Source organism: Pleurodeles waltl, chromosome 3_1, assembly GCF_031143425.1.
Source record: "Pleurodeles waltl isolate 20211129_DDA chromosome 3_1, aPleWal1.hap1.20221129, whole genome shotgun sequence".
Taxonomy (NCBI): Eukaryota; Metazoa; Chordata; class Amphibia; order Caudata; family Salamandridae; genus Pleurodeles; species Pleurodeles waltl.
Genome location: NC_090440.1, coordinates 267989698 through 268005106, shown reverse-complemented (window position 1 = coordinate 268005106; position 15409 = coordinate 267989698).

The following is a 15409-nucleotide window of genomic DNA, read 5'->3' as shown; positions in this document are numbered from 1 at the left end:
TGGCGTCGCAAAGCAAGATTGTGAAGCATACAGCAGGCGATGATGATCTGGCACACCGTCCTTGGTCAGTAGAATAGGGAACCATCTGTTATATGGAGGCACCTGAACCTGGCCTTCAGGAGGCCGAAGGTGCGTTCGATCACCCTCCTAGTCCGCCCATGTGCCTCATTGTAGCGTTCCTCTGCCCTGGTCCTGGGATTCCTCACTGGGGTCAGTAGCCATGACAGGTTGGGGTAACCAGAATCCCCTAATAGCCACACAGGGTGCCTCTGGAGTTGACCCATTACATATGGGATGCTGCTATTCCGCAGGATGTAGGCGTCATGCACTGAGCCAGGGAACATAGCATTTACCTGGGAGATGTACTGGTCTGCCAAACATACCATCTGTACATTCATGGAATGATAACTCTTCCGGTTCCTGTACACCTGTTCATTCCTGTGGGGGGGGGACCAAAGCCACATGGGTCCCATCAATGGCACCTATGATGTTAGGGATATGTCCAAGGGCATAGAAGTCACCTTTAACAGTAGCCAAATTCTCCACCTGAGGGAAAACGATGTAGCTCCTCATGTGTTTTCAGCAGGGCTGACAACACTCTGGACAACACGTTGGAAAACATAGGCTGGGACATCCATGATGCCATGGCCACTGTTGTTTGAAAAGACCCACTTTCTAGGAAATGGAGCACTGATAACACCTGCACTTGAGGGGGGATCCCTGTGGGATGGCGGATAGCTGACATCAGGTCAGGCTCCAACTGGGTACACAGTTCCTGGATTGTGGCACGGTCAAACCGGTAGGTGATGATTAAATGTCGCTCCTCCATTGTCAACAGGTCCACCAGCGGTCGGTACACCGGAGGATTCCGCCATCTCCTCACGTGTCCCAGCTGATGGTGCCTAGGAAGGACAACAGCGACTACAGAGTCAAGCAACTCAGAGGTATGTACCCACAGCTACACAGAACACGAAACATAATCCAAAAAGTTGGCTGTACGTGTGTTGAGTCCAGGCCTAGGTATGTGTGACGCAGTTGAAAATGAAGCCATGTGGGCCCCTGAAATGGCGGCTGCCTGACCTCTAAACTGGGACAATGGGATGTGAGGTAACTGCGCTGGCGTTGTACACCGTCGCGGTAGGCGGTCGAAGACTGCTGAGCAATGCTGCATTGGTTAACATTGGACCCTATGGGTCCCAGGAGCCAATGACAAAGTGCGCCGGCGGTGATGATACCCACCGCCGCGGACGTCACCGCCGCGGACGTCACCACCATTTTCTATCTGTTTAATCACTCAATACCTGATCTTCGACAGGAGAGGACATATTCTGCAAGTGCTGCTGTGACCTCGGTCTGGAAGAGACAATGGCGTGTGCGTCTGGGGAAAGAGCCCCTGCCTTCACTGCACAGGAGTTGGAGAAGCTCGTGAACGGGGTCCTCCCCCAGTACACGCTACTCTACAGTCCTCCAGACCAACAGGTGAGTACACAGGGAGCAAGTTGTATGGGCTATTCCTGGGTGGAGAGGGCTGGTTGTAAGAAGGAAGGGGGCAGAGTTCTGCGAGCATGAAGGACTGTGAATGCATGTGCCACATGGCAAGGGTAGGGATGTGGGCCACTCACTTCGACGGTGCAGATAGTAATGACTTCTCGTCTTCCCCTGTACATGTCATGTAGGTCAGTGCCCACCAGAAGAAGGATATTTGGCGTGCCATCGCCAAGGACGTCTGGACCCTGGGGGTCAACCAGAGACGGAGCACCTACTGTCGTAAAAGATGGGAGGACATTTGCCGCTGGAGCAAGAAGATGGCGGAGGCTCAGCTGGGGATGGCCTCCCAACGTGGGAGGGGTGCCCGTCGCACCATGACCCCCCTGATGTTCTGGATCCTGGCGGTGGCATACCCTGAGTTGGATGGGCTCTTGAGGGCATCACAGCATACACAAGGGGGTGAGTACAACATCATTCAGCGGACTTTGCGCGCAGTGAAGGTGTCTGGGTGGGGGAGGAGGGCTGTGGGTTTCCCTAGGCCAGGGCGAGTTCCGTAGGCTAGGCCCCTCCGTAATGCATGCCATGTGGCACTCCACCCCACCTCTGTAGAGTGCCAAGTACAGGTATACATGCCCCTGTGTCATCTATGTGTGCTGATGTCCACCATAGCCATGTAGGCCATATCCCAGGAACTGCATCAGTAGAGCCCAACAGCTCGGCGTAGTGCAGGGGGCTGCTGTGTCTGTATTGTCCGCCAACGGTAGCGGTAAGCGATGCACTCAACCTGTCTTTCTTCTGTCGTCCCCCCCTTTTTGTGCTCTCCCTGTTCTTTTGTGCATCAGCATCATCAGGCGGAGGTACAGTGGCACCGAAGCACGAGGGAGCTGCATCCCACATGGCCATGGAGGGCCACACCACGGACTCTGAATACACCAGTGGGACGGAGGGCGAGGGGAGCTCCACAGCGGGGACAGGATCAGGAACCAGCGACACAGACTCGTCCTCTGATGGGAGCTCCCTTGTGGTAGCGGCAAAATCTGTGCCCCCCCACATCTACAGGTACAGCCGTCACCCCCCTACCAGCACTGCCCTCCCAGCAGCCCCTCAGCCTTCTCCCCGTGCCCGCTCACCCAGGAGGGTGGGCATCACCTTCGCCCCAGGCACCTCAGCCCCTGGCCCCTGTCACCTCTGCTGCCCTCAGTGAGGAGGCCATTGACCTCCTTAGGTCCCTCACTGTTGGGCAGTCTACCATTGTGAATGCCATCCAAGGTGTAGAAAGGGAGTTGCAACACAGTAATGCATTCCTGGAGGGCATTCATTCTGGTCAGGCTGCCCTTCATCGAACCCTGCAATCTCTGGCCTCAGCACTGATGGCAGCCATTGTCCCTGTCTCTAGCCTCCCCCCTCCAACTTCCTCCACCCAGACCCAATCCCCTGTACCCCAACCTATCCCAAGCACACCATCAGACCAGCCTGCACACACGTCAACACACAAGGGAAGCTCAGGCAAACATAAGCACCACACATCCCACAGGCACTCACACAAGCATTACACACATACAGACACAGCAACATCCACTGCCTCAACTGTGTCCCCCTCGTCGTCGTCTCCCTCCTCCCTCCAGTCTCGTCTACACATGCACTACCACTACAGCCACTAGGTCCCGCACCAGCACACCCACCACCACACCCCGCTCACCTGCACTCACCACCCCCACTACCATTTACACGTCCCCTGTGTCCTCTCCCAGTGTGTCTGTGACGTCCCCTCCCAAAGTACACAAACGCGGGCACACACACACCCAACATCCACCCACCTCACGACAACCTCCAGCACATGCACCTGCACCCAAATCAACAAAAGTTACACCTCCGACAACGACCTCCTCTTCCTCCACTCCCAGACCCCCTCCAGCTACCCGTCCCAGTGTTCGTCAGAAACTTTTCCTGAGCAACTTTGACCTCTTTCCCATCACCCCCCCCCTCCAATTCATAGGTCCGGTACTAGCACCTCAGCCAAAAAATCTCCGGTACCAGTGGTGCCTGTTAGAGGTATGTGGAGTGCACCGGGCACCAGGGCAGCCAGTGTGACACGGAGCCACAGCACAGCCAGTCCCCCCCTGTGAAGCACCAGAAGTTGGACAGTGCCCGATGGGATAGGGGGAAGACTACAGCAGGCAAAGCCGCTCACAAGGGTCCCGGAGGGACTGTCCACTCAGCTGTGACTCCTCCCAAGGTGGGGAAGGGGCAGAAGAAAGCGCCAAAGTCTGGGAAGAGCAGCACGGCGGAGAAGCCCGCCATCATCCCCGCTGCCCAGGAGGCCACCGCCAAAGTCAGTGCCCAGGAGGGCAGTCCCATCGTCACTGGCCAGGAGGCCACCGCCAGAGTCAGTGCCCAGGAGGGCAGTCCCATCGTCACTGGCCAGGAGGCCACCGCCAGAGTCAGTGCCCAGGAGGGCCCCGGCAGCCACAGCCCCGCTGGGCAATGAGGGACCGCCATGGCAAACACCGCTGCACAGGGCAAGCACCGCTGAACAGGGCAAGCACTGCTGAACAGGGCAAAGACCGCCATGGCAAGCACCGCAGAACAGGTCAGAGACAGCAAAGTCAAGCACCACTGAACAGGGCAAGCACCGCAAAACAGGGCAAAGACCGCCATGGCAAGCACCGCTGAACAGGGCAAGCACCGCTGAACAGGGCAAAGACCGCCATGGCAAGCACCGCTGAACAGGGCAAGCACAGCTGGGCAAAGACCGCCATGGCAAGCACCGCTGAACAGGGCAAGCACCGCTGAACAGGGCAAAGACTGCCATGGCAAGCACCGCTGAACAGGTCAGAGACAGCAAAGTCAAGCACCGCTGAACAGGGCAAAGACCGCCATGGCAAGCAACGCTGAACAAGGTAAGCACCACTAACTCAAGCACCGCTAGCCCATGTGCGGCAGGGGCAGTGACGGAACTGGGACCGTCACTGGGAGAGTGATGCACTCTGGGCACCAGTCCCCCTCCAGAACCAGTGGAGAACAGCATCCACTCCGTCTGTCCTTAAGAGGATGAAGCACTCTGGGCACCAGTCCCCCTCCAGAACCAGTGGAGAACAGCATCCACTCCATCTGTCCTTAACAGGATGAAGCACTCTGGGCACCAGACCCCCTCCAGAACCAGTGGAGAACAGCATCCACTCCGTCTGTCCTTCACAGGATAAAGCACTCTGGGCACCAGTCCCCCTCCAGAACCAGTGGAGAACAGCATCCACTCCATCTGTCCTTAACAGGGTGAAGCAGTCTGGGCACCAGTCCCCCTCCAGAACCAGTGCAGCCTGTTATTGACTTGAGAGACTGTGGCTTTGCACTCCCCAGGATGGTACAGTGGGCAAGCCACCCACTGTAGAGACTTGAGAGACTGTGGCTTTGCACTCCCCAGGATGGTACAGTGGGCAACCCACCCACTGTGGAGACTTGAGAGACTGTGGCTTTGCACTCCCCAGGATGGTACAGTGGGCAAGCCACCCACTGTGGAGACTTGAGAGACTGTGGCTTTGCACTCCCCTGGATGGTACAGTGGGCAATCCACCCACTGTAGAGACTTGAGAGACTGTGGCTTTGCACTCCCCAGGATACATCAATGGGCATGGAGCCCCCTCGTGGATCTGGCGTGGTGCTGTCATCCGGCTGAGGTGCCCCCTTCCCTTCCCCCTTAGGTGCCTGTTGTATTTTTATCTGATGCCCCTGCAGTGTTCTCTCCGTTTTGCTCAGGTATCGTGTGTGGGCCTCGCCCATGCATTTTGGGCCCAGTGGTCCACGGACATTGAATGGTGCATTACCTGCACTACTAATCGTGATGTATATTTTGTTGATTATGTATATATATCTGTATATATTTGGTTACTGTATTTTGATATATTACAATGGTTGCACTCATTTCCTTTTGTCTTTGCATTCTTCCAGGGGATTTGGGGGTTGTTACTGTAAAGTTTGGATATGCATTGGTGTGTGTGTTGTAGTGGGTGAGGGTCGGGGTGGGGGTGTTGCGTGTGTGTGTCCCTGACTTTTGCCTCCCCCCTCCCCTATGTCGTAGGTGCAGTACTCACCGTTGTCCTTCGGCGCCGGAGTTGCTGATGATCGTACAGGAGCAGGAAGACTATCGCAGGGAGTATTTGGAGTTCCGGCTCCATGGTGTCCTTGTTCCTCGTGGAGTGTGTAGAGGTGAGCGTTTTCCCATTGAAATGGCTGTTTCCGCCGTGTTTTTATCCACGGTGAATCCGCCCCGGAAAAGGTGGCGGATTGGTAGGTTGTGATACTGTGGGCAATACTTTGTCTCCCGCCTGTCTGTTGGCGGTGACCGCCGCGCTGTTTGTCTGTACCGCCGTGGCGGTCGGAGTGTTAAAGTGGCTGCCTTTGTTGCCGGTTTCTGCCACGGTCATAATTCCCTTTTTTTTCTGCTGGCCTGTTTGCGGTCTTACCGCCGCTTTAACACCGTCCGCCAGGGTTGTAATGATCACCTTAATCTGTTAATAATATTTAATTTCTCTAAGCAGTCGTGGACCCCCTGCGGAGGCTTTGCAGACCCCCAGGGGTCCCCGAACCACAGGTTTGGAACCACTGTACTAGTGGAAAATCATTTTGCTTATAACTTTGGTGCCGTTTTGGTGAATCGTAATAGCATTTTCAAAACTAAAGCAACATTCGGTTCAGCTGCTGTCTTAGAAGGTTTGGGGTTCTCCGTCAACAGGGGCTGAGAAAAAGAGAGTCCCAAAACATGTTTCCCCATGTATTTTCCCATTGGGATTTGAATGGGACTATAGCCCGAACCGCTGGACAGAACTACACCAAATTTATCAGAAAGCTAGCTTTTGGTCTGGAAAGTGTGCTTTTGGTGATTTGGTGTAAATCCATTCAGTATTTTCAGAGATATTAAATGAAAAAGAAATATTGATATATAGGAACATGAAGACTCTGCAGATTCCGGAGATCTCATGCTGCGATTAGATTGACTGCCAACATTTCAACCAGGAAGTGTGGGCAGCCATCTTAGGACTAGGCTTCAGCCTAGTTCCCAAAAAAACATTTGAAAAGGGGCAGGGTAGGAATATCCTGGCCCCTAGCTTTGGTACTGGGGTCCCCTCTGAGACCCTTCCAGGTCAAAAATGCATTGTTTTAGATTTTTGGCAAAATTTACTGACGATCCACAAAAACAATTGAAAAAAAAGCACAGTCTACCACCCTTTTTCTTAATGTAGCCTCTGCGTAGGCCAGGTCCTGGGGGCATGTGACAGTAATAAAAAAAATGAGGGGGTCACCTGGGGCCCCCCTCCTAAGGCTCTTTTTAGTCCCATGGACCATTACTGCCCTGGGGATGTATTTAACTATGGGAAGGGGACTGTGTGCACCCCCTTCATTGGGCTCGAATGAGCCCTTGGGACCACCCCCTCCCTGGGGCTTTGTAATAATAGTGGAAGGGGGCTTTGCAGACCCCCTCTTTGGGTTTTAATATGCCCCAGGACCACCAGCTCCCTGGGGTTAAAATAACAAAGATGCCAGAGGGCTGCACAGACCCCAGGAACCCCCCTGGGGCAAAATAAATGTTTTCAAATTGGGAAGGAGTCACACGGACTCCCTCCCACACTGAGGACCATCAATTCTCCAGGGTCAGCCTGTGCCAATTAAGGGAGGGGGACAGCCATTACCCAGGGCCAGCTTCTGCTATCTCCCGAGGTGCCCACCCTCAGGAAATAGCCGTTTACTTTCACTTGGCAGGAGCTGTGACAGCTCCTGCCAAGCGAGGGCAAATACTAATTCTGCTTTTAGCAAGTGGGAGCTCTCAAACTGCTCCTGCTTACTGGAAGCTGCGTTTTCATCTGTTTCATCTGCTCTCTGTGTGCGCAAGCAATGTCGGCTGCTGCAGGAAGCAGGTAGCCGGCTGGGACTACGGGGGCCAATGGTCCTCATAGCTGCACACTGGGTGTCTTGGGTTGGGCCAGAGCACCCAGGTAGTTGTGGCTGGGCCCCAGGAAGGTCCTAGGGGCCCAGGGGTCTGCTTGGCGTCCGGCATTTTTGTTTGTTTAGCCCCAGGAGGTGGTGATCCCTGGAGGCCCAAAGAGGTTCTGGTCCTCAGGGCTCAATGAGCTAAACAGAGGGGTGTGTGCGGGACCTCCTCTCATATTTGAATACAGCCTTGGGGAGATTGTGTGTCATTGGGCTAAACAGAGATCTAGGATTGGGGCCCTGTGCACACCCTCCTTCTTTTGAAATGAAATACCTCCAGGTCCCCAGGACCTGGCTGACCCAGGGGCTAAAGTGAAAACAAGTTTGAGAGACCCCTCTTGTTTTGTTAAAATTGCTGCAGATTCATGTATTTCATGTGATTCTGTGGCAAAATTGTGAAATAAATGCATTTTTCGTGTGGCAGGGTCCCAGAGTGATCACTAAGGCTATGTGGTCAGGGTATACCTACCCTGCCACCTTTTCTTTTGTTTGTGAAGGGTGTTTGTGGCATAGGTTTGACTGCTTAATAGGGGTGGACCGAAGGCCACGTGTGCTGTGGGATTGGTTGCTTACAGGGATAGGCCGCAGTTCCTGGCCCTGCAGCCAACCACCCATAAGCACTCAACCACATGCCACACACAGCCTTTCGAAGTGCATGACAGGGGGTTGGGCACAGGCCAACCCCCAGGTTTTTTATTGAAAAAGCCAAAGGTTAGAGGGACCTTATAGTAAGGTTGACGTTTTACCTGTACAAAACCATAGAAATTCAGGAGTTATAGTTATACTTTTATATTTCATTATCAAAACCATTACTTAAACTTTTGTTAATTATGATCATGTTACCTGGAAAAAAAATAGAATTTTTGGAAAACAAAAAAATTATTACGAGTAATTAAATACTCACCGAGCCCCATGACCCCGACAACCAGCAGGTCGAGCAGGTTTTTCTCCTGGTCAAGTACATCTGCCCAGCAGTGTGTCAGCTGCTGCTGGGTACAAGTGATTCCGGTGCTGCAACGCACACACAGCTGCACTTGCCCCCACAGACCTGACGGCTCAGCTGAGCATAGACCTGCCGTCTGGTTCTAGCATGCAGGGGAGGTGGAGCTGCACCCAAAAATGAGTGCAGTCACCTCCGTCTCATAAAAGAAAGGAAGAGGCTGACCCCTGCCCATATGCCATGCCCACATGCGGTACAGGTAGCACTTGTGCTGCTTGCTTGTGCCATTGGGACTGGAGGAGGAAGGAGTAGGACTAAGACCGGAGGGAAATTTGAGTAACAGGAAGATGACAGACAGAGGATAGACCATCAAAAAGTAATAAGGATTCAATAAAAACAAGTACAAAAAAGTAAAGATAATGTCAAATAAACACAAAAATAAACACAGGGAAAATTAGACAGTAACAAAATAAGCACACAAAAGTTGAGATTCAGGTTAGGAAAGAGAAGGTGGGGTTGGATTGTTAAGGATTCAAACAGCAAGGAAAGGGGAACAGAAGCCGATAAAACCAAAATGGCTGCACCCATGCTATCCACCTGGTGCCACTCGCACTGATTTTTCAGTGCGGAATGCTCTACTGGCATGACAACAGGGTGAACAGGCAGCAAGCATTCTTTTGCCCATTCACAGAGTTATGTGGAATCTCGTGGAGTATTTTTGGAACTCTGTGGAATTCCCTGGAGGAAAACTCCACAAGTTCCAACCAGGCCTAACAAAAGGGATCTTTTTTTTTCAATCTCTTTTCTCTGGGAGAGTGCTGTAGCCTGCAGGGTGCACCAGCACCCTCACAATGTTCACTGTCTGCAAAGCAGAAATTGAACATTGCGATGGTGCTGGCCAGGGCAGCCCCTCACTGCCCATGCCAAGTGCATGGGCAGTGCAGGGGCCCCTTAGGGCCCCCTGCACCCGTTCTCCATCAGCCTTTTCATGACGGTGCTACCACTATGAAACCTCTGGCGGAGAAGGGAGTCGTAACCCCCAGGGCAGCATTACTTTCAGTGCTGCCCTGGCACATTAGGACCACCACCATTCTCCCGCAGCAATTTTCAAAGCAGAAATTGAACATTGCGATGGTGCTGGCCAGGGCAGCCCCTCACTGCCCATGCCAAGTGCATGGGCAGTGCAGGGGCCCCCTAGGGCCCCCTGCACCCGTTCTCCATCAGCCTTTTCATGACAGTGCTACCACTATGAAACCTCTGGCGGAGAAGGGAGTCGTAACCCCCAGGGCAGCGTTACTTGCAGCGCTGCCCTGGCACATTAGGACCACCACCATCCTCCAGATCGCAGGGATCTGTCATCCTAGCTGAGCTGGCAGTTCCCTGGCGGCCCGACATCCAGGGTTGTAATGTGATGGTTGGACCACCGCATTAGAGGTGGCGCGATCGCCACCGCAAGTCTGGCAGTCTGGTGACTGCCAGACTCATAATGAGGCCTTATGTGTTTGGGTTAGCCTCTTGATAGTAGCTTTTGGACTAAAATGGCTGCTTCACTGATATAATTCTTACGTCATTTACAGTTTCTACAGATATTCAGAAATTGTCCGTATGGCAAGCCATCAGGAAGGCCTCTGGCATGGATTCTAGTATATAGTAGTAAAGTATTCCTATCAGTTGTCTTCCTATGTGAAATCGTGCCTATTTAACTATCTTGTATCTGTAGGGATTAGTCAAGAAATTGTAGATTGTTGTTTTTCCACATCAAATATGACAGTAAGGTGTGTCAGTATGTTACTTAGCCAACTGACAAAAAGTGATAAGGATTCAATGTTTTACCCCCAGATAAAAAAGATATCATCAATACATCTTGTCCATAGCCAAATGTGGCTATGGAAAGGATTATTGGGTGTCAATACTTGGGTCATCAGAAAGTTGTCATCATACAAAATTGCAAAATTCAGTGTGGAGCAAGCACCCATGGAAATATCCTTTTTCTGTACATAAACAAAGTATCCACATACAGAAAATTTTGCTGAAGTGCAATTTCAAGAAGTTCAATATTGAAATCAGAGGGGGCTTGTGTAGGGACGTGGTCTGGTATCTAATCATTTCAGAATATCTTATATGCCTTCCTGCTATGGGATGTTTGTATACTAAGATTTTATATAAAGTTCCACCACTAAATCCAAGTTAGGGTCAAAGTCCAAATCCTTTATTGGACCAGTGAGATCAATAAAGTCCCAGACAAAGGTCCTTAATCATGGCCTCCATATATTTACTTAATGGTTCTAAAACTGAACCACAACCAGAGACAATGAGACGTCTTGAGGGTTAGTTGTATTTTTGTTTACCATCGGTAAAACATAAATCAGTGAATTACTGGGATGGATAATGTTAATAAATAGATATTCCTTGTTAGTAATGATATCCATATCAAGGGCTGACTTAGTCACCCTTTTAATTTGTGATTGGAGATCTGGAAGAGGATCAGAGGGAACTGGGCAGTAATGGTCAATGTTAGACCGGGCAGCCCTAGGGTAGTCACCCCTAACTTTTTGCCTGCCTCCCTCCACTTTTTGGATACTGTTTTTGCTGGTTTTTAGATTCTGCGCACTTTACCACTGCTAACCAGTGCTAAAGTGCATATGCTCTCTCCCTTTAAACATGGTAACATTGGATCTTACCCAACTGGACTATTTAATTTACTTATAAGTCCCTAGTAGAGTGCACTATGTGTGCCCAGGGCCTGTAGATTAAATGCTATTAGTGGGCCTGCACCACTGAGTGTGCCACCCACCTAACTAGCCCCTTAATGTTACCTCAGGCCTGTCATTGCAAGGCCTGTGTGTTCAGTTCATTGCCAATTCAACTTGGCCTTTATAAGTACTTTCCAAGCCTAAAACTCCCCTTTTTCTACATATAAGACACTCCAAAGGTATGCCCTAGGTAACCCATAGGGCAGGGTGCTGTGTAGGCAAAAGGAAGGACATGTATCTATGTAGTTTACATGTCCTGATAGTGTAAAACACCTAATTTATTTTTTTCACTGCTGTGAGGCCTGCTCCCTTCACAGGCTAACACTGGGACTATCCTCATATACTTTTTGAGTGGTAGCTGCTGATCTGAAAGTAGTAGGATAGTCACATTTAGTATGGTCAGAATGGTTATACAAAATCCTGCTGACTGGTGAAGTTGGATTTAATATTACTATTTTAGAAGTGCCACTTTCAGAAAGTGAGCATTTCTCTGCACCTAAATCCTTCAGTGCCTCACAAGCCACGTCTGGCTGGGTTCAGTTGACAGATCCCTTGTGCATTCACTCAGACACACTCCAAATACAGGATACTCAGCCTCACTTGCATACATCTGCAATTTGAATGGTTCTTCTTGGGATGGGAGGGTGGAGGGCCTGACACTTACATGTCAAAGGACAGTAGCCTGCCCTCACACAAAGGACTGCCACACCCCCTACTGGGACCCTGGCAGACAGGATTGAACTGAAAGGGGACCTTGAGCACTTTTAAGCCACTCATTGAAGTCTACCCCACTTCAAAGGAAAGGCACATTTGTGTATTTAAACAGGGCCTCTGCCCCTACCAACTCAGACACTTCCTGGAGAAGAAAACCTGAACCAGAACCTGCATCCTGCCAAGAAGAACTGCCTGGCTGCCCAAAGGACTCACCTGACTGCTTTCTGGGAAAGACTGCTGCCTTGCTGTTTCCCTTCTGCCTTGCTGCTCTGTGGCTGCGGTGAGAAGTGCTCTCCAAGGGCTTGGATAGAGCTTGCCTCCTGTTCCCTGAAGTCTCAGGACCAAAAAGACTTCATCTCTGCAAGAAGGACTCCTTGTGCTGTGAAAATCGATGCACATCCTGCCAGAGTTGACGCACAGCTTGCCAGGAGCTACCCACAGCCTGCACTGCGGTGAAAAATTCACTGCACGCTGAACCGGAACAACGCAGACCTACTTCGCAAGAAGAAGCGTAGCAACCAGAAATTCGACACACGGCCCACTGGATTGACGCACAGCCGAGCCTGAACAACGAAGCCCGACTTCCAGAGAGGGATCGACGCAGCACCTGCCGTGCTGTAGAAATTTCCACGCAAAGCCCACCGGATCGACGCAGCCCCTGTGACTATGTCCTGTCAGCACCGGAAATCCATGCATCATCCCCAGGGCACCCAAAAACCCCGCAACCTGAAGAGGATCCATGACTGAGCACCGGAAATCAACGCACAGCCGTCCTTGCGTGGAAAATAAACAACGCATCACAGTGTGCGGCCTGAGAAATCGACATACACCTCCCTGTTTTCCACTCATCTCCTCCTCTGCGGTTCTTTGCGAAGATTTTGAGCGCAAACCAGGTACTTTGGGCTTGCAAGAGACATTTATTGTTTTTAAGAGACTAAAGACACTTTATAACATTTTTACAGTGATATCTCAATATATACTTATTGCATTTTAATCTTGTTGATCTGCATCTTATCAGATAAATATTATATAATTTTCTAAACACTGTGTGGTGTATTTGTGTGGTGTTCTACTGGGTTATTGCATAATTGATTGCACAAATACTTTACACATTGCCTTCTAAGTTAAGCCTGACTGCTCAGTACCAAGCTACCAGACGGTGGGCACAGGATAATTTGGATTGTGTGCGACTTACCCTGACTAGATTAAGGGTCCTTGCTTGGACAAGGGGTAGCCTGACTGCCAACCAAAGACCCTAACAAAAGAAAACTATAAAACTGGTTTTAAGCAAAACCCCAGCACTAGTGCATGTGATATGAACTGTATCTACAACAAGGGCAAATAAAATGGCAGCACAGTTTTCTTAAAGTATAAATAAATTGATTTACACCAACATTCCTGTTTGAACAATAAGTTTGGCTTCTACTGGAGCTCACTGCCCCCATTTGTTGCTCTAATTGCAATTTGCGCATACTGTTACAACCATACTAGGCAGTGCAGATCGAAGGCTCGTTCATTTGCTTTAGCCAAAGCGTAACAAATGGACTCTATCAAAGGCAATTGCTAAATCTACAAGACTGTTTTTATATAGCTCTATTGGCAATGTTGTTAATAATAGGGTTTAACATATCTTCTTAAACAATAAGGCTTGTGTAGTCTCCTACACCTGTTTTGGTCTCATGCGTATGTTCAGAATGATTCTCACCCTTCTCCCTCCTACGGCCAGAAGAATCCTCATTCAAGCCTTAATCCTTTCCCGGCTGGACTACGGTAACTCCCTGTTCCTCAGCTCCCCTCTTTATGTTATAAAGAAGCTGCAAAGAGTGCAAAATGCAGCTGCTAGGCTTCTTACTCACTCAAAATATTTGTCCGCCAAATTGGCTATCTGTACTCTCCACTGGCTCCCCATCAAAGAGTGGATCCATTTGAAATCTCTCTGCATTGTCCACAGGGCCCTACATGGTAAGGGTCCCATCTTTTTGAGGAAACGTATTTTCCTGCATATTCCTTCTAGGAACTTACGTTCCTCCTCTCTTAGGCATGCACACATCTCTCGGTCTAAGAGAGCTTGGGGCAACAACTCCTTCTCCAGCAAGGCTTCCCACCTTTGGAACACCCTTCCTATGGAGCTCCGTTATGAATCCTCTGAGCGCCTCTTCAGGAAAAAGCTTTAAACTTTTTTATTCTGTAATTAGTATTGGTTCTTCTACCTATTCGTGCCTTGTTGCTTTAGCGCTGGGATGCCCTTGGGTCGCCATGCGCTTTATAAATTTAAAAAACTAAACTAAACTAAACTAAACTAGTCTGGTTCCCCGGTTGTCTTCAACTGCAATGGCTGACACAATTCTGCACAACCTGTCTCAATACCTGGATTGAAGGTTAGTCTCTAACCCCAAACATTATGCTCAGTTTATTCTGTTGCTGAAATTTTCAGAATAAACAATTAGCAGACAGTGGTAGGATGCCCTTTTACTTATTTTCAATCTGTGAGACTGTGCTCTTTGGAATAATAATAATAAATGAGGCACATAGTTATAAACCTTCTAGAAAATCATCAGATTTCAATAACACACAATGTAAACTAGAACTGGCAGCTTGTTGATTAAGTAGTAAGAATATATTAAAGCAAACTTTATTATTATGTTGCACAATGAAATAACAAACTAAGGGCCTCATTTACATGGTTTTGGCAAAAGGCAGTGACACAAGGATTCTTGCTGCTCTGCCCTGTGTCAAAAGGAAAGGGAAAGGATGTGCTGTACCCATGAGATATGGTGCATTTCTGTCCTTTCACCCTGCGCTGGGGCACAATGGGCTGCCATTTGCCAATGCAGGCACCCTTGCACGATGGTGCAAGAGATTCAGCATTGTAGGAATAAATGATTTGTGCAGGAAGGGACACCTTCCTGCACAAAAACAATCAAGGAAGGCTTTTTCCTCTTTCTATGTGTGCTGCGGAATGTAGCACACATAGAAAGAGGAAACAACAAGGAGAAATGTTGTTATTTCCCCTCATTGTGCCTTCTTTATGCAAGGTGAAGAAAGGATTTTGACGCATTCCCAGGTTTACTAAATCTTGTAAATCTGTGAATGTGTCAAATGCCATGGTTGGTATTTGATGTAGGAAGCTGGCCCTTAATGTGGTATTTAAATACCATGCAAAGGGTTTAGGGGTTCCCCCATGAGTGGACAGGGCTTGCTATGCAACCCTGAAGTGCCTTATTTAGGGGCAGAGTGGTTGAGCAGCCTTAGGCTTAACACACAGGAGTGCAAGACATCAACAAATACACACAATAGTCAATAGATGAGGCGCACAAATCAAAAAGGAGATCCACCCAAATTTATAAAAATATCAACTACCTTTATATATGTTTAGGCATCAGAGAAAAATCATTCAGGTAAGAACGTTTTTAAATAGGAATTCTTTTCACTCTAAAAAAAGTGGATACAGTGCTATTTCTTAGTTCTGCAATGTTATCCTATGGGAGGCAAAACAAGTTTTGCAAAAAGGTAGAGTACAGCGACTTACAAG